The 27,258-nt window shown below is 31.2% G+C and overlaps 1 pseudogene; it reads left to right on the plus strand.

The window, feature by feature from the left end:
• The first annotated feature begins 340 nt into the window (after positions 1-340).
• Positions 341-27,258, plus strand: part of LOC143386826 (cadherin-12-like) — a 74,584-nt pseudogene continuing 47,666 nt past the window's right edge.

Genomic DNA, 27,258 nt, shown 5'->3' on the forward strand with positions numbered 1-27,258 from the left:
TGATTATGTTTACCAATTTTTTAAAAAATTGTTATTTGAAATAGACACATTTGTATAAATAAAATTTAACCTAATGTTCTTAGTTACATTTTAGAACTAATATGGTAGTTTTTAATAATTCCTCACTGCTGCTCTATATCTCATTGTAGGGTTGTTTCCGAAATTAAATTATATCTTAAGTATTGAGCATTTAAGGTGTTTTTAAATAACACATGATTTCTCACCGGCATAACTTTGCTAGTGAATCTACATAGAATCATTTTATTGTGGTTGCAATCTATTTTATTATGGAAAGTACAGGATTTGTGATGTTTGTCTTCTGTTACTATTTCCCCCTCAAGGTATTATTAGAACAGCTTTGGCAAACATGGATAGAGAAGTCAAAGAACAATACCAAGTTCTCATTCAAGCCAAAGATATGGGAGGACAACTAGGAGGACTGGCTGGAACAACAGTAGTCAACATCACCCTCAGTGACGTCAACGACAATCCAATTGGCTTCCCCAAAAGTATGTAATTTACCCTAACTCAAAATTTGCAGAGCCATATGAAATTATTAAATTACAATGTTATATAATGCATTAGCAATTAAAATCATTTCCCAGACATTTTTTTTGGTTTCAGGGAACATAAGTCAACAGATAAAAATTGCATGACTTCAGAATTTATAATTTCAATGTATTTCACATCCCATATTATTTTAATAGAAAATAGAGTTAATAATTGAACAATCAGACTTATTAAATCAATGTTAACTAAAACAAAATATTTATAGTTATTTGGGTGGGATCTTACCGTGATACATTATTAACTTAAGACGTAACACAAATATACATAATCTGATATAAGGCATCCTATTTATAACACATGTACCATCATATTTTTTATTATATATTTAAGATAATAATTCTGTGACTCCATTTTTGTAAATATACACATGGAACTATTTTCATATACTTTTGTGAATAGGATGATATTGATGATATTTTATTATTTTAGTTCTGACTAGTTATTTCATTTTAGTTTTGCAATAGGTGAAAATTGCTACAGTTTCTTTTGATAATAGAATGGTTCACACCTGTATCCTCTCTATAACTCTGTGTTTCCCTTTGAAAATGAGTATTTCTCACTTGTATTTCATCTAGTTTTCTGTTACAGTAGTATTACATTTAACACCAATCAGTACCTATTCACTTCCCAGTGCATTTTGGGGAATTATTTCTCTGTTCCTCAGAGTTAGAATATTGATGCTGAATGGTTTTAGTCATAGTTTTATAAGAAATTTGATTAAGTCATCAGGTAGTTTTTTTGTCTAGAGAGTTTAAAAACCAAAATGATTTTTCTTTTTCCACTTCAGAAGGACAATTAGGGAGTTCATCTACTAAAATCTGTAGCACTAAGAATATTTAAATAATTGTATGTTTTATTGCTTTGGCTACATGTTTTCATATTTGAATGCTTTGTCACTTTTTTCTTTATAGTTTCAACCTATATTTTCTTCATTGGTATATATTTTTATTTAGTAATCAGAAAGTCTAATTGCCAAATGTTTGGAAAGGCATTTAGAAATCATTATACTTTAATGCATATGTTGATTAGTCAATTGAACCATTCTACCAGGACACATATTAAAAAATGCCATGTGATTCATGCTAAACATACATAGTTTCTGTCAATTTAAAAAAAATGTATGAATTTGTTTCAAAGATAACACCAAACTTTAGAACATGGAAAGTATATAACAAAGTTTACTAGATAACGTTATGAGCAATAACACAAAATTCCTTAAAGCAATATTTTTTCTTACTTTTTTATTGAGGGAAACAGAAAAAACATTAAAAGGAGAAACAAATAATTACTTTGATTACCTATTATATGATCTCATTAAAGAATATGGTTCAAATTCTAAAAGCTATCCATGTTTTTTCTTTTCTTTTTTCCTGTAGTTCTTTCTTATTCCTTTCTTTCTGTTTTATTTTTTATTTATTTTTTAATGTCTGCTTTAAATTCGGCAAGCTGTGATAGATTATTGAGCAGTATGGATTGAGAGATTTTTCTGTTTGCATGTAAAATGTGCAATATTAAACATGGGTTCAGATTCAGGTTTTGTGTATATAAAGCCTGTGGAATCTATAGTGTAGCAAATACGTTCTGGGAAATGTGATATTCTTATTTATATGGGTGATAGTGGTGTTTCCAGGTCAGAAATTCAAAACCACTACCAGTGGAAAGATGTCCTATTAGTGGGTATGTGTCAGGGTTTTAGCCCCTGGTTTCCTCCTGACCTGCGGGAGACATGGGGAAAGCATGCCCTGACCAGGATGAGCCAAGAAAGGCAAAGGTTGATTGGCCTTCGCCACCCAGGCACCCACACCCTGCCCTCCCTCGCCGAAAGACAATCAGACACGCTAGGGAGACCTTCAAAGCAGGATCTTGTTTATTGAGGAAGTACACACAGCTAATATAATGCTCAGGAGCCAATCAGGATAAAGGTCAGAGGGGTGGGGTGAGTTCACTTATACACCCTTCCCATGTTCTGTAAGGGAAGGCATAAGCTATCCACGAGGGTGGAAGAGTACTGGACCTATCCTGGAGGTGGTCTGTTTTTTCTGTCACCACCACACTACCTACTGGCTGATTGCCAGGCGCCATCCCAGCCACATGTGCGGCCCCAAGACTGGGAAGCAGGCAGCAAGTCATGTCCTACAGGTATGGGTGAAGAGTATTTTGTAGAAGTTTGGGCAGGGATAATAGACCTGGAAAATACACAGTGAAAGTCTTGATTCAAGAGAAGCTACATATAGTTAGGAGACACAAATTCCTGCTTAGATCCCACTGAAACAGAAAGATAACTTTAGATCGTATGTAGGGCGTAAAAGAATATGGATAAGTCCATAGGCTTGTTGGGTATTTATTCAAGTTTCAATTTGTGTTTTTAAGGGTGATTAAACAAGAAAGTATGTGAAAGAACAGAGCATTGAAACTGTTAGAGCATTTATAAGCTATTCCATGAACTTTATGATTACTGTCTTATCTTCTTTTTTACAATAACATTATTAGATTAATATTTATCACTTTGCCTATAAAGAAGATGGACCCTTAGAGAGATAAATACTCAGTTATCAACAATGAATTGAAGTTACAAGTTTTTTAACTCTGAAGTTCACAATTCTTCTAATTTAACATGATATTAAAAATAAAAACTATGGTTTTCTTTATATGCCACTCTAAAACAATATTATTTTAAATGCACTTCTAAAACAATCATAACATATATTAAACTGCCTATACTCATAAAGAGAAAAATAAGAGGGCAATAGAAAATTACCTAGCAGATCACTGTGATCAAATTATTTTATGATTGTATTACATGCACATTTGAACCACTGTCTAGCATTATAATAAGTGGGAGATATTGTTGAATTATTTGAAGGAAGAATGTTTTCATGTTTTGCATGAATAAAAAATTAGTCCAACTGCCTGAAGTTTTACATGTCTTTGTGTCAAAACCTTTTTAGTGTAACATCATTTTGAATTACATTCGTCAGAGAAAAAGACAGAATACATTTATACACAGTAAAACCATTTCTTTTGAGGCCAGTGCTCATCTAGCAGAAACATTTCTCATATGGAGCAATTAAACAGCAAATGTGACATAAAATTATGAACTGAAATGATATCTATTTGAATGTTAATGTCAAGGAAACATGTATTTCCTACATAAATAACTTAAAGGAGAATTCCCCAGACTAGCTATATTTGCTCATGACTCTTAAGCAGTTATGATAAAAAATCTTGCTTCAGATGAATTTGACATACTTTTTCCATTGCTTAAACATGCACAACATAATTTCTTAGAATTTACTTATCACAGTGCATTATGGCAATGTGTATTCATATGCATGTATGACTTATTAAGCCCCCATTTGCATCCATTTTCTTCTATAAAAGAAGATGGGAAACCATAAATGGCAAATGTATTTGTATAAAACTTATGAAAATAGTTTGTCATTTTACTGTTGATTTAAAATTGATTGCCCCATGATTTTATAACTTTTCTCAGTCTGATAATGATGATGATGACTATGGTATTGACTAATAAATTACTATGTTTCACACAACATAGAAATTGTTGTGTGACAATGATTTGGATGTTCCTTCTCACTTAATTCTTATAATGACTCAGTTTCAGAAATAAAATTGCAATGCTATATTGTTTAAAAAGTAAAAGAGATTCATCCAGGAACTTCATTTTTAAATTAACTCTCTCTCTAGAGTGGAAATTTATTTTTGATGCCTATGTTTACCCAAAAAGTTCCTCCAAGTAACCCAGAAAAGTGTCCACAAATGAAACCAACAATACTGGATCAGAAGTGGAAATAACCTGATACCTACAAAAAGAACTCTATCTGAAATCATATGAAGAGAAAGCATTTTCTTTTAAAAATGTTTTGCATGAGAGTTATATGGCTCCTATCTATTACAATCAGGGATATCTCTAGAGGATCTTTATTTGTAAGTAAGCTACAAAAATATTAATGATTTCTATTACATAAATTTTAAGTGGCTAAACCATCTAACAAGCTGATCTAAAGTATATATTATGAAATCAAATTACTTAAGTAATGGGGTCAATTCAAGAGTATAAACATATACGCACATAGATATTTATGTGGTTATATATACATAAGCATACACACAGTCTCAGAATATGTGTTATATGTGTTAAAATAGAATATCTCCTGGCCTTTGAGTTCAGAGAAGGCCTTATACTACTCATCTGGATATGGTGAGGATCACTCAGTTCCTTTCACAAGCTTCCTTGTTACTCTCAAGTGCATTTTTTACACCTCACTTCCTATCTTGCCTGGAAATTCTGGCTAAGGGCAGGCGACCTGTTTATTCTCCAAACACAAAAAAATAAACAAACAAAACCTAATAACACTCCCATAATATGGCTAATCAAAGCCTTTGAGCCTGGAGTAAGTTGAATACAAATGTTACAAAGTTGTAATATGTATACACTATGTATTTATGTTACATTATTGCAGAAGGGCAATAATGTAACATAAATTACATTAAGGGCAATAATGTAACATAAAACAAAATGCAATGTATTGCTTTTTAGATAAAATAGCTTTTATATGTGATAAGGACTGAAGTATACAGTAGTGTAGAGAAAGCCCACAGAAACAGTAAGTGAAGCAGAGCCTGGAGATATCTCAATAACAGAGTGGAAAGGACACGGGGATCTTCTGGACTCAAAAAGGAAGTTAAGTAAGAGGAAGACCAATGAAGAAATGACTTCAGCAAGAAGATGGCTTTTGTGTTAATATGATGAGCTTGATGGAGGGGAGAAAGCAAAAGGCCATTGAAAAAGGCTTTAAAATTCTTAAAAAGTGTTTTCAAAATCAAAGCCACAAAGAAATATTTCTAAGATATATAAGCAAAGAAGTGATACATGAACTCTCACACAAAGATAAAAATTAACTGAATTAAAGAAATCATGCTCTGTTTATCATTAGAGTATGAAAAATCTTGAAAAGAAAATGAAGTTATGAGAAGATGAAAAAAAGCAGATCAAGTCTTTATTACTTAAATTTCTGACATTAGTGACAGTCTTTAACCATAGTTGTGAAAGAATCCTAAAGCTACCTTTAACTCCATATGGTTCACATTTCTCTACTTCATTTTTGCTTTATTATTGGTCTTAGGAGCTATATAGACAAAGAAACTGGATTTTGAAACTGTTTTGTTAATAAGAGCAACACAGAACCAAGTTTAATAGTAAAAACCTTGGAAACAAAATTCTGATATGTAAGAAATATATCTTATTAACAAATATTAGATGTAATAAAATATATCATTCAATAGAAAAATAATTAAAACTGCAGTTTTATTGAAGTAATGAATTGAAGTAATTGAATAATGTAAAAATAATATAATTTTTTATTTGAACCTGCATAAAGAGAATAAATTTTTAAATTTCTTCCCTCAAGCACCAAGTATAGATTTTTTAAGTAACTGACAATCACACAACTTGGAATAAAAACAGTGATAAACTTATGAACACAATATATATATATGTACTGGATGGGAATCCATATCATTACAGAACAATGGAAATGTTGGAAGAAGTGATATCGACATTGATTCCTGAAATAATATTATTATAATAGTGTTAGTGGGAAACCAAAGCTATACTGAAATACTTACAGCACTGCAAAACATGACATCCTATTTAAAGGTTTGTATATATAGAACTATAAAAAATTAGAAGTGAAAAGACAGAAAGGGAAGGAAGGAAAGAAGGAAGAAGAAAGAGAAGGGGGAGAGAGAAAAAAAATCAAAGAGTGCATTGAAACCATTCCTGAAAAAATAAATGATAGTCAGATATTTATACATGAAGAGATTTGTAGTGATAGCTAGTGAAACATTAAGGCACGGGCAACTAAACAGGGAAAGTCCAACAGTCAAATACAGGCAATAGAAAAAAAGAAAAGCCAGTGCATTTGCACATGATTCATGATGGTATGATGGCCATTAAGAAATCAAATTAAGAGACAGCTAGTTGGACTGTCAGTTAACGAATTGGTTTTGGCTAAAAGAAACTAAACTCTGCCATGAGAGAGAATATTACAAAACTTCATCTCTTCCAGATTATCTTATTAAAGTCTCAAAAGGAAATTCATGAGTAACCAATCCTTTGAATAAATAGATGAGGTCAGCTGAATTTGAAAGTCTAAATATTTATTTGTTTTAAGTATTTCTATATCTATCTATATCTATATTGATCTTTATTTTTATTTGTTTTTATGTGGTGCTGAGGATCAAACCCAGTGCCTCACAGGTTCAAGGCAAGTGCTCTACTACTGAGCCACAATCCCAGTCTTGAAAGTCTAAATATTTATTAAAATTTTGTTAGTTTACTTATTTTTGGTACCAGGAATTGAACCCAATGGCAAATAACCACTGAGCTACGTCCTTGGCCATTTTTATTTATTTATTTTTATATTGAGACAGAGTCTTGCTAAATTTCTTAGGGCCTCCTAAATTTCCTGAGCGTGACTTTGAACTTGTGATGCTCCTACCTCAGCTTCCTCAACTGCTGGGATTACAGGCATCTGCCACCATGCCCAGATAGGATCTTAGTTTAAAGGTGCTCAATTTTTTTTCTAAATCATAAGAAAATTTGTATTATTTTTGTGGAATATTTTGATAAGGTTATTTGACAATATATGTTAGAATTCTTAATGTGCTATATCTTATTTGATTAATCAGAAATTATAGGGATAAAGTCAACTGAAAGAACTATTTACATATTTAAAGGAGGATTTAAGGGAATATTAAATGCACTCTGTTAAGATGAATAAACAATGGAAAGTTATTGATGCACCTGAAAGGATGTGAACTCTTGCCAAGATCCACATCATGTTTATTACCATGTAACAGGAATAGTGAGTATATAATTAATATGTATTGAATATTAGATGTAATAAAATATATTACAATATATTCTATAATATATATATTATAGAATGTGAAAGAGATTTTTATTCTGATAATAATTAAGTAATATAAATGGGCTGTTGAAATTCCAATGCAAATTTTTGAAAAAAATATAAAGGACAATTAGATTTGTAGGGAAATATAGATATGTTTATTGAAACTGTAGTTACTATAACTGCAGTATTAGATGTAAAACTTATACTTGCATAGAGGTACTTTGTAAAAAGGAAAGGAGAATCAGAAGTCCAGAAAAAAATGTAGTCAGTTTTCCTTCTTTTTTTGCACTACTGGCATAGAAAGAGTGTAGAAATAAATAAATTTTATCTTTAAAGCCCCATCCCCTTTTGAATATTTTTAAATCTCCTGATGATCTTTTTCTCCGTATTTTCACTGACTGTGCTCTTTAAACTTTGAAAATAGAAACCCTCCTGTTTATGCCTAACCCACTAAGTCACACATTATTGAAATGTACATGCTTCAATATGGCTGAAAGTATTAATTTTGAGTTATTTGTATTTTAAAAGCTTGCTTACTAACAAAAAATTGCCTCAGTTTAATTGATTTCAGGTAGTAAAATGAGACCAAGTGGACAAACCAAATAAAGTAATCATTCTGTGGGTCAGAGATGCCACTTGACTTGTCCTTCTCATAACCTAGAACACCTGAAAGAGGTGTTGAACAGATTATCTGAGCTTATAGGGCACATCTCCCAGGACTGTGTTCAATGATGACACATAGTTGACTTGAAATTATCTGTGGTGGGAGTTCTTATGCCATAGAAGTTGACAAACACTAAAACTCAGGGCTTATACCTGCATTCCCTCCCTACTCAATATGTATGTTCATAGTCATACCCTACCAGGGTATGAATGGGAATTATGATAACAGTATAGACATCATAGTTCTAATGTGATGATAAAAATATTTATTGATGGGAAAGATTTTAGATACATGCTACAAAATGTAAAGAAGTTTAGAAATGATTCCTAAAAATATTTATTCTTCTTAAAGGGTAATATGTATTTTAAAATGTCTTTCTTTCCTTCATATTTATGTCCATTGACTTTCTAAAAGCTTTATACATTTATTCCATGTTATTTCTGTGTCAGAAAATAATGTACTCACTCCCTGTGAGTGATAGACATGACCCTGTCTCTTCTTGCAGAAGAGCATGAGGAAGACATTGCAGGTACCTCAGAGAGAAGTACTACGGGAGACTCAGTTAGCACACAATAACAGTAATACAGAGAAGAAATATGTGTGAGATCTCTGTTAGCAAAGACTATGATAGTTGTGAAAATGATATTATGTGTATGGATTTGAACAATTTTATTGGATAAAAAATGGTAGTATTTATTTTCTATCAATGGAGGATTTTAATTTATGGAACAGGAGAAATACTACTTGCTGAGACATTGCATATTAGATATCTTTTGGGGGACATGGCAATCCTATAAGCTCTATGTGGAATGCAACAAGATCGATGCCTTGAAGTTTTGGAACATCATAATGTTTTGCCAAGTATGAAACTCAGAAGGTGTATAGAGAGAAATTTAAAATATAAAAAAAAAATTAGTGTGAATAGAGTAAATGAAGTCAAGAGGATAGATGAAATTAACTAGAAGAGAAAAATCAAAGGGGCGGCTGGAGACAATGGCTCTTGACCATGATTATCAATAGAACCAGAAGGAATGTAAAAAATCCTGTTATTCAGGTCTAAACACAGAACCACTAAAGTAACTCCTCTTTGGGTTATTCTTGGGCTGCAGCATTGTATCCAAATCTTTCCATATGATGCTAACATGCAGCAGAAATTTTATCTGATCTTGAGGACATAACAAAGGGCATTGGGGAGGGGACAGCTGTGAAGTGGAAGAAACCAGAACTCTATATAGAGAATGTAAGAGATGTTAGAAGTGTGCTTCAAAAAAGAGGGAATGATGAAGAGGGTTGAATGATGCCCAAAAATTGTTAAGAATTTAATGACAAAGAAATAAAACTGGCAATATCAGAGGAAATCTTTAACAGAATAGTGGCTTCAAAAACCAGCCTAAGTCTACATGTGGCTTGCTTGTTAGGTAGAAATAGGTCACAGTGACAATAAAGGAGAAATTATGTTAAAAAGGGGACAATAATTAAAAGGGTGCCTGGAGTCAGTTTGGAGCAAAAGAAAACCTTTGTGAAATAATCAAATATGAACACTGTCTATTCTTGGGAATATCTCAGTTAAGAAGAATATTGATTGTGAAAACAGACTGTGTGATAAATTGTACCAGTATTTGCATATTGCTGGAGTTCAATAGTAAGAAGGGAAGATGAAGGATATCTCAATTGAAATTGGCTAAATAGCGGGAGGGGGATGCTTACAGATGTGATAAAAGTTTATTATTTAAATTTTTACCATGATGCTAAAATGCAGTGAATATCATCTAGCCAAGTATTGTCCAAAGTCAAATGTAGAATTTAAAATGAAAATGTCAGAATGCATTTAAGGCTGTTGAGTCATTAGTCAGAACAAGATATTTTTGTGTGTGTGTGTGTTTTTTTTTAAACACTTTTTATAGAGTATGGGAAATAATAGAAAAAGTTTATGCTGAGGTATTCTTTGAGAGAGTGATGAAGAGTTCCCATATAATCAAAGTAAGTAGTGTGGTTGCTCTTTTCCTAGCCTCAGGTATGTAGAGAAGAGCCTCCTCAACAACCAGGGCAGATCACAATGGCTGCTGTTATTTTCCCAGACAGGGAGCAAATCCTTGGGATAGTGTTTTCCATATGTTTAAGAATGTTGAAGTACCCAAGGAAAGCTGTTTGTAAAAATAATTACATGATAACAAAAGGAAGGGTAAAGATGTCGCTGCAGAAGGGAAAAATACCCAAGAGTCATTTTAAGTCCTACAAAGGAGATTTTCCTCATATTGAGAATCTGTGCGTGGAGTGCATCACTGAGGGATCTGGAGGGTGAGGCAGTGTTCTATCAAAGTAGAGGCAATTCCTTGCTCTTGGGGGTTGCAGGATGAGATGCTTCCAAGAGTTCTTCACTCACTGCCACTCAGATAAATCAGACCTGGAGAAGCAAAACTATACCTTAAAACAAGGACACACCAAACCCCTAGCTTTGCTGTATCCTACAGTTGGGGAGTAATATCTTGGAGAATTAATAGGGAACAAAAAACTGACCACTATATTGTAGTTACTGCTGCAGGTGATGTTCTGGCTCAACATTGTTTTCATCCAAGGAAAGACATTCACTGAGGAAATGGAGAGGGGAAGAAGGAGAAAAATGAACATGCTGTACCTATTCCAATAACAGGAATATTAATGAGGGATTGTTTGCAGGTTTGGGAAAGTGAAAAATCTACATAACACCATTCTAATTTCATTCTGTGAAATACAGTTCACAGTCGTTATCTGGGAAAAGAATTAGTGAAGTTAGTAAAGCTGAGTTTGTGGAGAGTGGATTGGTTTAAAATAGAAATGAAAAGAGAATGGTAGTTACTTTAGCATCTGCATACTTTGCAAGCAATGAGGAAGGTGAATTCTAGGTTAATGATCATAATTTAAACCAATATCTAGCTGTCTTTCTTGTTTTTTCTTAGTCATACATCTCTCCTCTTTAGAAGATTAATTATGACTATTAAGGGTTGTCTTTTGTCAGATATAGTAATAAAAGAATGTCAGAAACCAGGCATGGTGGCTTATCCTGTAATGCCAGCAGCTTGGGAAGCTGAGGCAGGGGAATCACAAGTTCAAATCCAGCTTCAGCAATTTAGCAAGACCCTGAGCAACTCAGCAAGACCCTGTCTCTAAATGAAATATTAAAAAGGGCTGGGGATGTGGCTTAATGTTTAAGCATCCCTGAATTCAATCCCTTGTACAAAAAAGGTGGGGGGCATTGGGAATATATATAGGCCACACATTAGTATTTTATTGAAATGATAAATCAAACTTTTCAAGTGGATATGGAAAGGACAGGAACAAGATGAGAATTTATACAGATTAATATACCAGTGGTCCTTCTGATATTGGAGTTGATAGATCACAGTGGGAGTAGCTGAACAAAGAAAATTATAAGTCAGGAAATTCTTAGCCTATTAGCTTTTTCATGTGGTTGTTTCTGTGGTTTGATTCTATGGATTGATGGTTCTGTGGATTGTTTCCTATTAGATGACCTCACAGACCCAATATCAAGTTGGATCAGTTCACACTCTCAGTCTAAATATCATACATGGAATAGAATTATAAACATTGCTTCAGACCTTCGAAGTTGCCATGCTAGATTAATATTTCTGATTTTTCAATTAAATTCTTCAATGACATTAAATTGTTAACACTCCTAGATATGTTTAAACTCATTTGAACATTACACAATATATACATATTTTTAAAAGATGGGGAACCTCATAAATATGTATAAATTTATGCTCTTATGTAATCATTCAAAAGAAAATTATTGAATTCTGAGAAAGACAAAACTATAAAAAATCTGTTTATCCATTTTTATATTGTCTTCAACATCCTGTGGACAAAGCTACTAGAAGCTGCAGTTGGACTTAATCTTTTACCTGAATTACAGGCATGCTAAGTAATTAACTTACTATATAAATATGATTTACATCTGGCCCTATATTTTTGCATTGTCTTATTTGCATAGAACCAGAAGTATTAGATGGATGAGTTCTTATCACTCTTAGAAAAGATTTATTGCTATCATTACATAGAATTTATAAAACTTAATCCATTAATTTTAGATATATACTTAACAATTCATGTACATGCTTGTACAATTTAGAAGGGACATTTATAACCTTTGTAAACTTTCTTTTCTCTTTTAGTTGTTGAGAACTGAGATTGTATTAGATATAAACATTTCTGAATTGCACTAGATTTTACAAACATTTTGTTTTCCTTTCCTCTTCTGAGTTCTTTGAATTTTCTTTTTTTTCTACTATTGTATTTAAAAAGGGAAATAATTTAACTAAAATAGTAAAGTTATTGGTGCCCAATCCTTGACATTTTAAAACGTGTTCAACCTGCACTTTTACTAAGTCAATCATTGCTAGAAAATGCTTCTCTTTTAATTGATACAAGTTTTTCAATGGCTTTAGGTAATGATAAGTTTGTGAACAATTTAAGATGAAAAATTTCAAAACTTTTTTAGAAAACTTATATCAGTAGAGTAGAATGAACACTAGTTCTCTTCAAATTTATTGTCACTGATCTCATAGCCATTCTGAGACTGAGTAGGGATAGATTTGTCATTCCTGAGGTTCTATTTACAGATGTTTAATGTGTTTGGTTTAAGCCCAGATTGAACTCAATTTTGTCATCAGAAAGGTTTTTTCTTGCGGACTTTTTTTTTTTTTTAATTAAAAAAGTGCTTTAGGATTTTGAAGACAGAGGACCTAAAATATTACTAAACTATCAAAATATTTTGTTATTCCTGAATTCTAAAATTTTCAGAACAAGAAAATAAATATTTTAGTAAAATATAAAATAATTTTTCAGCATTCTCTTTTTTTCATTCTCACACATTTGTATGCAGCTTTCTCTTTCTTACTGTTATTCATATAGAAAAAAATATTATAATGCATATTCATGGGGACATTATCAATAAAAATATTATTTAAAATTTAATTAGTAGTAATGGATAATACAAAGTATGTTATTATATATATATATATATATATATATATATATATATATATATATATATATATATATATATAAAATACTAAATTTTATTTACTATTGTACCAGTGAATTTTTGAAAATAAATCTACAAGATGAATCAAAATTATTATTACACCAATCTTACAAATAAAAGAATCACTAAATATTTTGCCCAAGGTCACAGAGATATAGGTAAAGTTTCTATAAAGTTATTATTATTTTTTTAATTTACAACAATGTTGGTTGCTTTCTCTTGGTATGTTCTTGACATACTACATTATTTGTCTATTATTACATTTGCTTAAGAAATCAAATCAAATGCAATTAGGTGCAATTAGATGGCATTTCAAGGAAAAAACATACAGGATCAGTATTTAAACAATTCTATGTCTAAATCTAATTATGTAATCTACAGTTAGGTGATTGTGTATGTATATGCATATACACATTCTGAATATTAAATGTAAACTTTTTTAAAAAATAGTATAATTATTTAGGTGGGCTCAAGGATACAATTTTGAGTTCTTAAAATGTTTAATAATTCATATCAATTTATTCTTAAACATTTCATATTTCTAGCATTCTAGTGCCGCAGTCCGGCTGCACCAAACTAATGGGGGGGGGGGGTGACGAGCAACTTGTGTACATTGATACAGCAGGAGTGGGAGCCGTTTATTGTAAGACAGGAGGGGTATATATACATTCCACACAGCTTATCTTAATTAACGTAAACTAGATACAAGAGTCAACCAATAAGGAATCTCCACACTTAATGGCTCTCTGGCATTACTTCACAAACCACTCCCTCTGGCAAAATGCCAGGCGCCAACTTGACTTGTTTACAGACCCTAACATTCTAGTATTTAAATTTTTTAATTTGTTCTTTCTAGGTATACATGACAGTAAAATATATTTTGACATATTATACATACATGGAGTATAACTTCCCATTTTTTTGGTTTACAATGTGGAGTTATAGTGGTTGTATATTCATATAAGAACATAGGAAAATTATGTCCAAATTATTCTGTGGTCTTTCCTATTCCCATCTCTCCCTTCCCTTCATTCTCATTTATCTAATCCAACGAAGTTCTAGTATTTTTAAGCTCCAATTATTACCTGTCATATACAAATGATCTTTATAAATAGTTGAATGTTGAGCTCTTACACAATTTTTTTTGTTATCTGAAGACTTATTGCTTTAAATATAAAATGTATTTTAAAAGTAAATTTGTAAAAATTTATTTCATCTTCTTAAAAAAATTTTCACATTGCTGAAAGTTTTTATGATATTTATAAATTGTTCATTCATTTAATATATTTGGTTATATCATATTTTCTCAGTAAATTAAAACATTATTTATATTTTTTTAAGTACATGCACTAAAACCTCGATGCACAGAAGAAATGTAAGTGATAAATAATTTCTTTATTATGTCTTAATTTTAAGGGATACAGATTAGTCAAATGCTGTTACATCAACCATATATGGACAATGCCACTCTGAATTTACCACAAGTTTTCCAAAGCCATTAAATATTAATGAAATTTGTGAGAATGCTCTGAGATGACAATTCTCAAAAAGAACTGCTTAGATAACTTATAACTTATATTGACAGAGTACTACAAAGTATAGCTATCTTCACATTTATTGTTAATGGCCTCATAAAGTGTTCTTTTTTAAAGCATAAAATTCACATCTCAGCATAGTGTCTTCAAGGGGGGTTATTTCATCTCTAGTCTGCATTATTTGGTACCCTTCAAAGTTTAAAGTGCTTTTTCTCACAATAGAGGGTCTCAGTTCTGGCTAGACTTTCCATATTTACTAACCATTATCCAGTGGACATGACTCTAGTCTTTATTATTTCTCAATATACAATTTATTTATTTTTGCTTCTATACTTTTCAAATGAAAAGCTACCTTATAAAATTTAATACGCAACTTGAAGCTGCTCTCACTGAATATATTGGAAAGTGTCTGCAGAAATACCCTATGCTCTTTATATCCTCCTATTTCCCTAAAGATATCATCCAACACCTGCCCTGCACTCCTCAGGGAGGTATCCTCACCAACCCAACAGAAATCCCCTGTATAGAGCATCATGCTATTGCTCTCAAATCAATTTTTATTGTAATGTTTAACAATAAATTTCCTAACTAAATATCCTATTAGAGGGAGATTTATAGTACTCATTCAACTTAAACCTCCATTTCTCTATTTTTTCAGCAAAAAATTTAAGACTCTAACACTGATGGACCATGAGATTGAACTGTGACTAATCATACTATCAATTTAAGGGTTTTATTGTTTCTACTGATTTTTATCCCAATCACACAGTGAGAATCAAATGTTGTAGACTCACTTCCTAATAAATCATATTTACATTTAATTGACATTAAAAATTTTAAAAGGGGGATTCCACTTCTTGGGTCCCCTTCTTCCTCCGGGAGAAGTCTTTTGTGCTGTCCCTTAATAAACTTCTAATTTCTACTCTGAAAAAAAATTCAAAAGGAATTGAAAAATATCTCATATATTCTGTGCTCTGTTCCTTTTCTCTGAATTTTCTCTTTGAGATGTTGAGTAAAACTTGAGTGACTATGCCCCATGCCTTACTGCCACACTAAAAATAAATTCAAGCATCTTAATGCTTGCTCAAAACTCAGGAGTCCCTCAAATCTGTACTTATTGAGAAATATTTGTGATCTGAAGAATGTAGGTGACAATGGTTACATTAATTTCTACTAGGTACTTGTCACTTTTTGATAAAAGACAGATTGCCCTTGAATGTCCCACTTCCCACTTTATCCTTCTTGGAGACAATTGGGCAACATTTAATCCTTTCATTTTTGATTTTTCTAGTTGATCTGGTGGCCTAGGTTTCAAACCCTGCTTAGAATTTAGTGAACATTGAACATCTGGCAGCAACTGTGTTGTTTGGCAAATAAAACCTAATGAAAATAATACTAGTTTATGAGAAATGGCTACTTTGATCAATTACTATGACTTTCATTAAATATGATTCCTTAATAAAGTCTATATTAATGCTCCAACATTGTCATTAGAAAGTTTTATTATCATTTGTTTGTATTGTATATTTACTTATTTAAACTGTATATGGTGTATTCTTTTAGAAAGTCATCTTACATGTATAATACTAAACAATTAATTACTTACTCACAATTATTTTAGGTCAGTATAAACTATACCTTCTAGTGGGACACAGTGGCTCATGCCTGTAATCCCAGCAGCTCAGGTGACTGAGACAGGATCATTGCAAATTCAAAGTCAGCCTCAGCAAAAGCAAGGCGCTGATCAACTTGGTGAGACCTTGTCTCTAAATAAAATACAAAATAGGGCTGAGGATGTGGCTAAGTGGTTGAGTGCCCCTGAATTCAATATCTGGTACCAACCCCAAATATATATATACCTTCTTTCTTGTGCATCAAATAAACAAGATATAGGTGGATATTTAGCCCTCTTAAGACAGAATGTGTGTTCTATTGAGGTGATGTTCTTTCGATGTCAGTTAAAATAAGGCAGATTTCAAAATAATTTACAAGAAAAAATGGGAAATATTTGGGAGGTAGAGGGTAGCTGGCAAAATTTAACTGTTACCAGGGCTGATGAGATTACCAAGTTTTGCCAACTGATTGTGAAATAACTATATATTCTATAAAAATAATTGGTAATGAAAAATGAAATGACTTAATTTAATAATTTTTCATGCCATCTTGAAGCAAATAATTATAAGTTTAAAAAGTAATTTGTTAAGTGAACTTCACCATGCAAGAAAAGTCTTGAGTGCCGTCATAACTCAATATTCACATATGTACTAGAATTCTAAAAGAACTTAATCACTGCACTTTGTTTGTCCATGGGAAAGTGACATTCAAAATTTATTTATAGAATTTGAAACTGGAATTCCAGTATCAAAATTAAACATTAAACTTCTTCATTCATTTTAGCATCTGCTAAAATTTTTAACTTTGATTTGAATATTATTGTTTACCCCATTAATATTCACTTTGATGAGATGTTCAAAAAATAGTATGTCTTATTTATTTTCTTTATCTTAAACCTTAAATTTTTGACAAAGGTTTTAAATTATGTCTACTATTTTCATAGTTCTGGAATATTTTCCACAGATAAGTATTCTTTTTTTTACATTTTTTTCTGATCCAGTACATATTTCATGTAATGTAAGTATTCTATTTGGTGGTAAAAATGATCATTTTAATTTTTTCTCCTTTAATGAGAAAAAGAAAAAATTGGGGAGTTCAAACTTTATGTACTCAGTTTAAATATTAGAAAGTATGCCAAGTTAATATGTATTAAAAATGAGCTGACGCCTGGCATGCGCGCAGCTCTGGGTTTGATGCACCTCATACAAATAAAGATGTTGTGTCTGCCAAAAACTAAAAAATAAATATTAAAAAATATCTCTCTCTCTCTCTCTCTCTCTCTCTCTCTCTCTCTCTCTCTCTCTCTCTCCCTATTAAAAAAATGAGCTGAATCTTTGTCTCCAATATGCCTTATTTAAATTCATCGAGGTAGAATTTTGTATTAGTGTACAGCTTATCATTTCAGTTCATTGTAAGATGAATTCATAGTCATTGTAATGGTTACTTTCTGGATACATAACCTTCAAATTCATAAATAACTATCCATCTATCTATTATCTATTTATTATCAATTTATTAATTATATATATATATATCTATATATATCTATCTATCTATCTATATATATATATATATATATATATATCTTTTTATTGTGTTTTAGATTCTATTTTATTGGTATTGATTACTTTGGTGACAATTATGAAGACTTTTACCCTCACATAGAAGGTATAATTTGATATCCATCATATTAAAATATTTCCACACAGTAATTTTAATATAGCACACTCTATTATTTATAATACCCATTTAAAAATCAAAAGCAGGTCTACTGAAGTGAAAATGAAGTTATTACATATAATCATAATCCTTGACAGCAAATTGCCTTTGCATTTTGCTCTATAATGTTCCAAATTTGATTTACTTTGTGCAGTCTACATTTTTCAAACCTGATAATCTTCCTTTACTAGTTCACTGTCAATGCAAATTACATATATTTTATCAGGCATCTTCCATCTGAAAGTTCCTGAATCTTCTCCTGTTGGCTCAGCTATTGGAAAAATAAGAGCTCTGGATCCTGATTTTGGACAAAATGCAGAAATTGAGTACACTATTGTTCCCGGAGATGGAGGGAATTTGTTTGACATCGTCACAGATGAGGATACACAAGAAGGAGTTATCAAACTAAAAAAGGTACATAAACAAAGGTTTTGACAGTTTACTATCTAAAAATAATTAAAGAAAATGAAAGAGTATAAGCAATTTTAATTTTACTTTAATTAGTAATATTTTAAATAAAAAAGTAATTATTATGAAATATTCACTCCCACAGATAGTGTTATTCTATGATTTAACAAATATGGATTTATATTGAAAATTGAAGCATAATAATTTGATTCTGTACTTTTTTAACACTCTTATCAGAGTTTAATTTCTAATTAATTTTATAGCAATATATGTACAAAAATGATCAATTTAAAAATAAAAAAAACAATCAATAACTTTTATCTTACCAAATTTGATCTTGACATTTCATGACTTTTTGGAGAACACAGAGTATAAATATCTAAGTTAGCACATTATTGGTGAGAGTTGATATCACAGTGGAGAAACACTATTGGGTAAGTTTTATTCAGTGCAGAAGTGGAAGAAATAAGAAAGGATAATAATGGACTTGAGAATTCTGTAAGAAAAAAGCCTACAGAGACTTTTACTTTTATCAGTTAGGAAGTAAGACTAGAAATATCCCAAGTGAAGAGATCATTGAAATAATACAAGAAAGAGATTTAGATGCTAATAGTAGTGAAGATTGAGAGAATTGTGATTCTGGCCAAACTTTAGAGCAAGAGAAAGAAAGGGAGAGTGGAAAGAGCAGTGGAGGAGGACAGCAAAGTTGTTCAGACCCTTGAAAGAAATCGTTACTTGCCCAATATGTAGTTTTGTCTTTTATTGGGTAGTGGCACATGAAGGAGTGTGTAAATGTGAGAAAGAAACCTGATTCCATTGGAGGCATGTAGATTGCTTCCATTATAATGAAGAAAACAATGAATTTTGAGTAGTGAAGTATAGCAAAAAAGTGAATCTTATTAAATTTAGGTCTTCTTTCCCCCTCTCCTTGTACAATGTATACTCTCTTAACCCCAAACTGCAGTACATGTCATTTCTGTTACTATTTATGAACATTTCAACCCAGAAGAAATATTTTTGAAATCAGTGCTATTAATCAGTCTTTTCTTCTCATATTTGTTAGGAGCTCTGAATTTTAATAAGAAACACTATGAATTATAATGAAAATCATCATAAAAGAAAATGTAAGCTTCATATAGATAGTCATTTTGTTTTTATTCCCACAAATGTACATAAATTGTACTTAGTCCAGAAGTTAGTTAACACACATGATACCATCTAAAATTATGCATTAATGCTGAATTTGAGAATTACACAAAGAAAAAAGGTGTATGATTCTTGTGTATTTCTCTATTGTTATTTAGTATTTCTCTTTTCTACTCAGTAACATATCAGTGAATATTCTTATTAATTTTATGTAAAAGTATAATATTTAAATATTTTTCAAAATCAATCCAAATGAAACAACTGTAACAAATATTAATAAGCTAATAATACTAAAAATGGTAGAAAATATTTTACTATTTATGATAATAAATAGTATCTTAAAATTTAAAATTTAACCATTAAATTAATTAGATTTACAAAGTTAATCTGAGTGACAGAATTAATACTAAATTATGCATATCTACATTTAAATATTCTTTCATCTTGCTATTATAAAAGTATTTTATATTCATCAATGTAGTTTTATATATTTTATATTTACTTTTATAGACACCTATTTTTCATCCATGCCTGTAAGTAACTGATGATTATATGTCAATCAGAAAAATCTTTATTTTTAAATATATTTGGAAAGAAATAGTGTTATATTTCTTTATTATTTTATGAAGTCAAAAATATAATGTTTAAAGGAAGTGTTGCAGTTATAAATTATAAAAAACTTAACTATTATTAATCAGTAAAAATGCATTTTCAGTCCAAGGAAAGATTAATAGTGAGTAGGTGCTACATCATTTTTTGTTTGAATTTTTGAGAATTTTAAAAAAAATTATTGGATTGACTTTGAGATTTATAAAACTATGGAAATGCCTTATTAAAGTTGAATTACATAATGCAGATAATCAATCTGAAAAATGTATCTCTAAAAAAGACAAAACAGTGTTTCCTCCTGAGGTAAATTAATCATTCATCTTACTGGCATAAAACTCCTTGTCCAAATAAATCTGTGATTATACCTTTCCCTTCATCATTCAAGGGATATTTATGGTGTAGCCACCATGTCCCAGATCCATTTTGGACTCAAAGATAGACATTCCCTGTTCTCCAGCTCCATCCATTCAATTGGGAAAATCGGAAAATTGACACATGAAATATCTCTATCAGCAATGATAGATTCAAGCTGATAGACATAAATCAAGGTAAAGAGATTACAGGAATGTGAAAGGCAGTCTTATAGTAAAGGTCAAGAAGACTTTGGGGCTATGGTGAAATATAAGCATATTTCTGAAGAAAGACAGATGAACAACAACTGTGTACATTACATGTGTTCAGAAAAACTGAGCAACAATTGCAAAATCTCTCTCTGAGGAGGGACTGATGGGCAAAGAGACTGGAAAGGTCAGTGAATAAAAGGAATGTTGATTGGAGAAAAGGTATTCAATGTCCCATGATGGAGGTCTTGTAGGTCAGGTCAAGGACTCTGAGCTTGGTAATAATGAGGGGAGTTATATGTAAATCACCTCTGTTCTAATAGAGTCAGTTTACTCTGTATGCTTTGAGGAAAATCAGACTTAAGCAAGTAAGACTTACTTAAGTAAGGCTGAGAAAAGCCCAGTGAAAAGATCACTGAAATTAATCCAAGAAACAGATTGAGATGCTCATAGAAGTAAAGACTGCGAGAATTGGTGATTCTGGCTAAATTTAAAGAAACAGTCAAAACATATTGTTATAACTATTTTTATCATGTAGAAAATTACACCAAACAATTCAGTACTTACAAAGCCTGACAGAATACTTGGAGTCACTTTCAATGTTTTAACTTGCTGTGATCTCTAAATAAGGATCCACCAGGGGCAATCTCTACCTAGTAACCTATTCTGTTGAAAAAAATGCAATCTATAGACTACATCTATTAAATCTAAGAAGTAAGTTTTGCAACACAATTTTTGAAATATCTAACATCTATCTACGTGTTGGATTGCATGAAATGTGCTTATGTACATACACACACACACACACACAAACACACACACACACACACACACACACACACACACATATATATATATATATATATATATATATATATATATATATATATATATATATATATATCTCAAACATGGTGGTATGATTTTATGAAAAAGGAATAATGGAAAAATATTCAGCTGAATAAAGTGCATGGAAAACTCAAAATAAATTAAAATGGCAGCTGTATTTAAAATACAGAATCCTTTTGGTTAAAGCTCATGTAATAAGACTATTCAAGCATTACATGCAGTAGGTTCTCAGAAAACTTTATCTTGCACTTATTATTGGTCTTTGAAGAATGAAATGAGCAAAAATAAATATGAATGTAAACATCAACAGTAGTATTTTAATTTTCCATATGATCTTAAAATTATTTTTTGACAGTTCCTACATAAATCATATTTTTAAGTATACTAAATACTTTTAGGAAATCCATAAATATATATCCTACATATGAATACATAGCTGTATTTTAAAGATGAGTTATTTTAAATTTTTGGCTGACAAACTTTTAAGCAGCAGTAGAGGAATGAAATAATATATTCTTCAATTTAACAGAGCTTCTCTTTTTTTACCCCACTTAAAATACATTCAAATGCTCAATGTTCTGAAGCACATATTTTCAATGTTGTTTTATCTTCAAAATCTTTTATTTAGTTTTATTTTACTGTATACTTCTCTCCTTTTCCTCTGTAGGGTGAGGATATATAAAAATGAAACTCAGGTTTATATAAGCTGAGGAGAATGAAGAAAGGTGTCATTTCACTGTATTACGTTGAATTCAGAGTAAAATTAGGAAAATTTGTAAATCTCTCCAAAGCACACAATACTGGTAAAAACCCAAACCAACTCTTACTCTACTCTTGCATGTTACACTGAACAAAGTATACACAAATTAAAATTCTCTTATGTGTTTTTGAATAATATAGCAATACCAACACTAGAAAAACTAGAATAATGCTACTGAAAGTTTCAATCACATCTTAAAATCTAGGAGCTGGGATATATTTGCAATTAGAAAATCAGCTGTTTTAAATTCAAAAAAATTCTTATATTTAAAAGACAAATAAACTATATCTTAGTAATTACTCCCTATGAGAAAAATAAAAATAAAATATATACTTATTGAATATAAAAATGAAGAGGAATTTACATTAGTTAAAAAACTCTAAATGGATAAATATATTGAGAAACACTTTGGTTTGCTTGTTGCTGAATGAAAACTTAGGTAATTAAAACAGTAGAGTGAATACTTCAGTTATACAAAGAACAGTTTAATATCCTGCAGAATTTCAGAAAGAGTCCTGTACCATCTCTATAAAAATGTCTGTTAAGAACTACAAAGTAGTGGTGGCATCTGTTTAAAATGAAGAATGATGAAGTAGTGGCCTATTTACTATAAAATAAGTAAAACATTTTTTGAAATTAAAAAGTTTAACCAGTTTGATGTTATCTTAGCATATTTTTATTTTGAATTTACATAACTAAAGATCACATTAAATGTAAAGTAGAAGGATTTTTAAATAGGAGATGAAATATTTGACTTTTCAACAGAACGCTTTTATAAATAGGCTGTGGCCTCAATTGGTTCCATTGGGCATCTATATTTTATATTTACTCATGAATCAGTAAAACTCATTAATTTTATCATTTTATATGACTGAGAATTATTTCCACACTATATGACTTGGTAACAGCACCATCATGTGGTAAATTTTAGAATATCTCTTAGGAATAAAATGAAAATAAATTGTAGACTAATTTATATGCTCAAAAAAATTAATAAAATTTAAAAATTCTATTTTTAGTAACTCTGACATTCCTAATTTCAGAGAAAGGGGTACTCCTTATGTTGTTTCTACAAATATTATGTTCCTGTTTTTTTTCCAAATATTTGTCTTTCTCTTGTTTTTTTTTTTTAATTTCTAAACCTTGTTTATATTCTTTAAATACCTTGCCCAACTTTTCTTAATAGATTCAACTCTAAATTAACCCCGAATTAACAAAACCAAGGTCAATTTTTCTACTGCTTTGCAGATTTTTCTATTTGAATATTTCTTAATGCTTTTTTCAACCTCAAAATGTATAAAGCCATATTCCTTCTTTTTCTCCAATAAACATGTGACCTGTCTTATTTTTGTCCTTTCTAGTTTTTTTTAACAAAAAGTCCAGAATGCTTCTTAGGTTTCTACCATTCCCTTAGACCTTTGTTTTCCAAAAACAGGGCAAGAGCTTAGCCAGTGATTTCTTCTGAGCAGAAATTAATGTTGTGGCTTATATCCTTCTTTAATACTCCCATCCAACACTGCTAAGTATTTGCCAGCTTCACCCCTTATCTTCCTTCAGGAACTCTTTCATCCTGTGAATGAAGGGTGGGAACTACATCTGATTATCTTACTTAGACTTTTATCTGGTCCCCATTGCTGGAAAGGTCAAAAGCAGGCTGCATATTTTCTTTTACCAGCCTCTGTACACACTGTCACACACATGTACAAGCTCCTTTTCACCCACACCAAATTCACTGCAGGTGTCTACCTGAGTTGTTGAGCTGTTCCACATTCTCATGGAAGTCTCTTGCTCACAGGAATTTCAATACTTTCCTGTTACTTAGTATTATCTCCCTTGCTTATCATCAACGGTTTTTTTGAGCCCTCCTTCCCAAACTGGTTGTCTCTTACTTTATTTTACAAAATTTCAGCATTTCTGCAACAGCACTTGTTGTACTTATGACACTCATTTATGACATATCTGATTTTTCTTATTTGAAGTCCTTTATCGTGTTTATGTTTTGTCCTGTTTGTTAAAGAAAATCTCTAAAATATATAGGGTATTAATGTTTTGTTGGATAAGACAAAAAACATTTCATGTTCACTTACGTACTATATAAAGTTCAAAATATTTTGCAAAGTATATAAGAAAAGCAGTGTTTTATTGATTTCATTAATGGGAAATTTGAAGTGCATGGAAGAAGGATACATTTTTCAAAATCACATGGCTTATTTTCAACTATGGTGTATTTTGAAAAGCATATACTTTCATTGCAATGAATAATGATATGTGACAAAAAAATAACTGGCCTCTCCAGATAGGAATGATTTATACTGTACATGTATGTGACTCATATATTTCACTTAAGCATTTATAATACTTGATGAAACCTTTTGTCATTTTATGAAAATTATTATTGACAATGTGTAGCAAGAAGCCCTGACATTATTGCCTTTGTTTTGATTTATTTTGTCTTTGTTACTAGATTTGTTCCAGAAATTATTGTCACTAAAAAACAGACATTGAACTAATGTCCATGGTCTTTCAGGTACTTGCTAAATGACCGTCAAAATATTTTCAGTATTACAAAAGACTGGAATGCAATAACTTTGCAAAGAAAAACTAAATCCATTTTAAATAAGTAGTTCTGTTGTAATATTTTTAGAGATAAGTTGGATGTAGTGTTTATTTTATTCTTTAAATAAAATGGCAATTTTTTATTTATAGTTATATAATTTTTAACTGTATAAGAAATACTGTGAACACTGTCAAAAGTAAAGCCTATATTTAAAATATCCACATTTTATTTTGTTGCATGCTTCTTCACTATAGGGACTTTCTCATGTGGTACAAGAACATCAATTATTCATCAAATCTTTGATTATTTTTAGTGAAATATTGAATTTAATTCCTTCTTCAATGGAGATTATATATATATAAGCTTTCCCATCTCTTCTCTCAGAGAGGAATTGACTTTATTGATCATAAAATTAACTCATGGAAAACTTGACTTTCTTTCAAAATAATATGTGTTCTGAACATCTTATCTTTATTGTTCAGCTGGTATATAAACTTGCTTTGGAAGAGTGTTTTTCTAATGTATTTTCATCATGGTTCAGTCTGATTTAAATCTGTTTTCTAACTCCTTATCTTGAAAGGGACTAGTACATTTTGTAAAACATTACACTCCTCGCTCATTTGTGTCCCTTCACAGTTTTCTATTCTCTTGACTGTGAAGACCTACAAAGTGATTGAGTACAGCCTTAATGCCAAGGATACATTGTTTTTTGTTCATTTTTGGAGTGTTCCCTTCACTTTGTTGGTAAAACTGATAGATGCTCATCATGAAAACTGCTGCAATAACATTATAGATGGGAAGACGGCTAAGCCAAATCCCTGGTCCTTCACTGTAGGCTTTTCAGGCTGAATTGAAGGTGTGGGTTGAGGTTGAAATCTGATACAAGGTTGGAACTCTTTACCAAGCTAACTGGTTGCCTGCAGAATTAACTTTGCTGAGGTTTTATGATTGTTTTGTTAATTCCTGGCTGAGATCAAGTCTCAATCCTCATAGGTATCCTTTAGGCACTTGCCACACTGGCTCCTGTGCTCACATGTTCACTTGCTCAAGACCAGCCAGAGCTGCTGGGGATATAGCTCAGTTGGTAGAGTGCTTGCCTTGCATGTACATGGCCGTGGGTTCAATCCCCAGCACCACCGAGAAAAAAAAAAAGTCCAGCCAGAATCATTTGCACCATTTGCTAGGTCAGACATCACCAGAATGTGTCTTCAGTCAATGTCAAATGATTAAGGGCCTTAGTTCTATATTCATATTATTTTTTCCACAGAACTGAACAAGTTGACAAGAGTAATATGCCATTTAATTCACAAGTCCCTCACACTAAGGAGCAGAATTATTACATAAAATGGTTGGGGGCAATGGGGACAAAAATAGGGAGCATCTCAGAATTCTGTCTGCCACAGCTGTTTTTTTCCAGTTCTCATGTATCTGTAATTATAGGTACCTGTTTCCACTCAACATTATCTGGAAACAACAGGAGGCCTAAAAGAGCCCAGGGGGTTATTCTGATATTTAATATTAAAAATAGCTTATCCTCCTTTTAAGTGAAACAAAAATTATTTGTCACTGAACATTTTATGTATATTTAATTATCTGGACTTCAGCAAAGAGTAAATAAAGCAATGTAACAAAAAGAAGTAAAAGGTGAAAATTTGACCCTTCTCTCACTTTGTATTCCAGAGAGAAACTAAATATGCCATTCTCCAATTCACCATAGTCACGGTCTTATGTAGCACAATTTCCTATATTGTGAATTGTTTTCCAAAAGTTCTGATCTTACTAATCTTTTGTTACAGAAAAATCCAAAGAAGTTGCTCAGTTAAACTCTCTTTAGTCAGTCTTTTTCTTATTCTTCTAGAAAGGCTCACTGAATTAAATATGCCCAGAGCAATGTCATAAAATTCTCAAAGTACTGTGTAAAAAAGAAATATTTCAAATTTATTTAATCCCATCAAAAATAGAACCAATTTTCTAGCAATTACCAAAAAAAAATCTTTTCTGTTCTATAATTATATCAAATGTTAGAATTTTTGTCGATTACAAAATCTCCCTCCAAATATGGCTTTGGTCTGTCAGATGGGTGAGTACAGGCAAGTAGAGATGATTGGTGATTCTTTGCTCTTTCAGAGTTACACCATTTTGTGAATTTGCCTAAGGGTCAGAGTCGTGAAGAAGTCCACATAGAATATAATTGTGGCATTTCTCTTACAATTTTCTCCTGTTCTTCGATCTTCGTAGGAAATAACGTTTTGGTTGCAAAAAAAAAAAATCTAAATGTACAAAAAGCT

Source organism: Callospermophilus lateralis, unplaced genomic scaffold, assembly GCF_048772815.1.
Source record: "Callospermophilus lateralis isolate mCalLat2 unplaced genomic scaffold, mCalLat2.hap1 Scaffold_79, whole genome shotgun sequence".
Lineage (NCBI taxonomy): Eukaryota > Metazoa > Chordata > Mammalia > Rodentia > Sciuridae > Callospermophilus > Callospermophilus lateralis.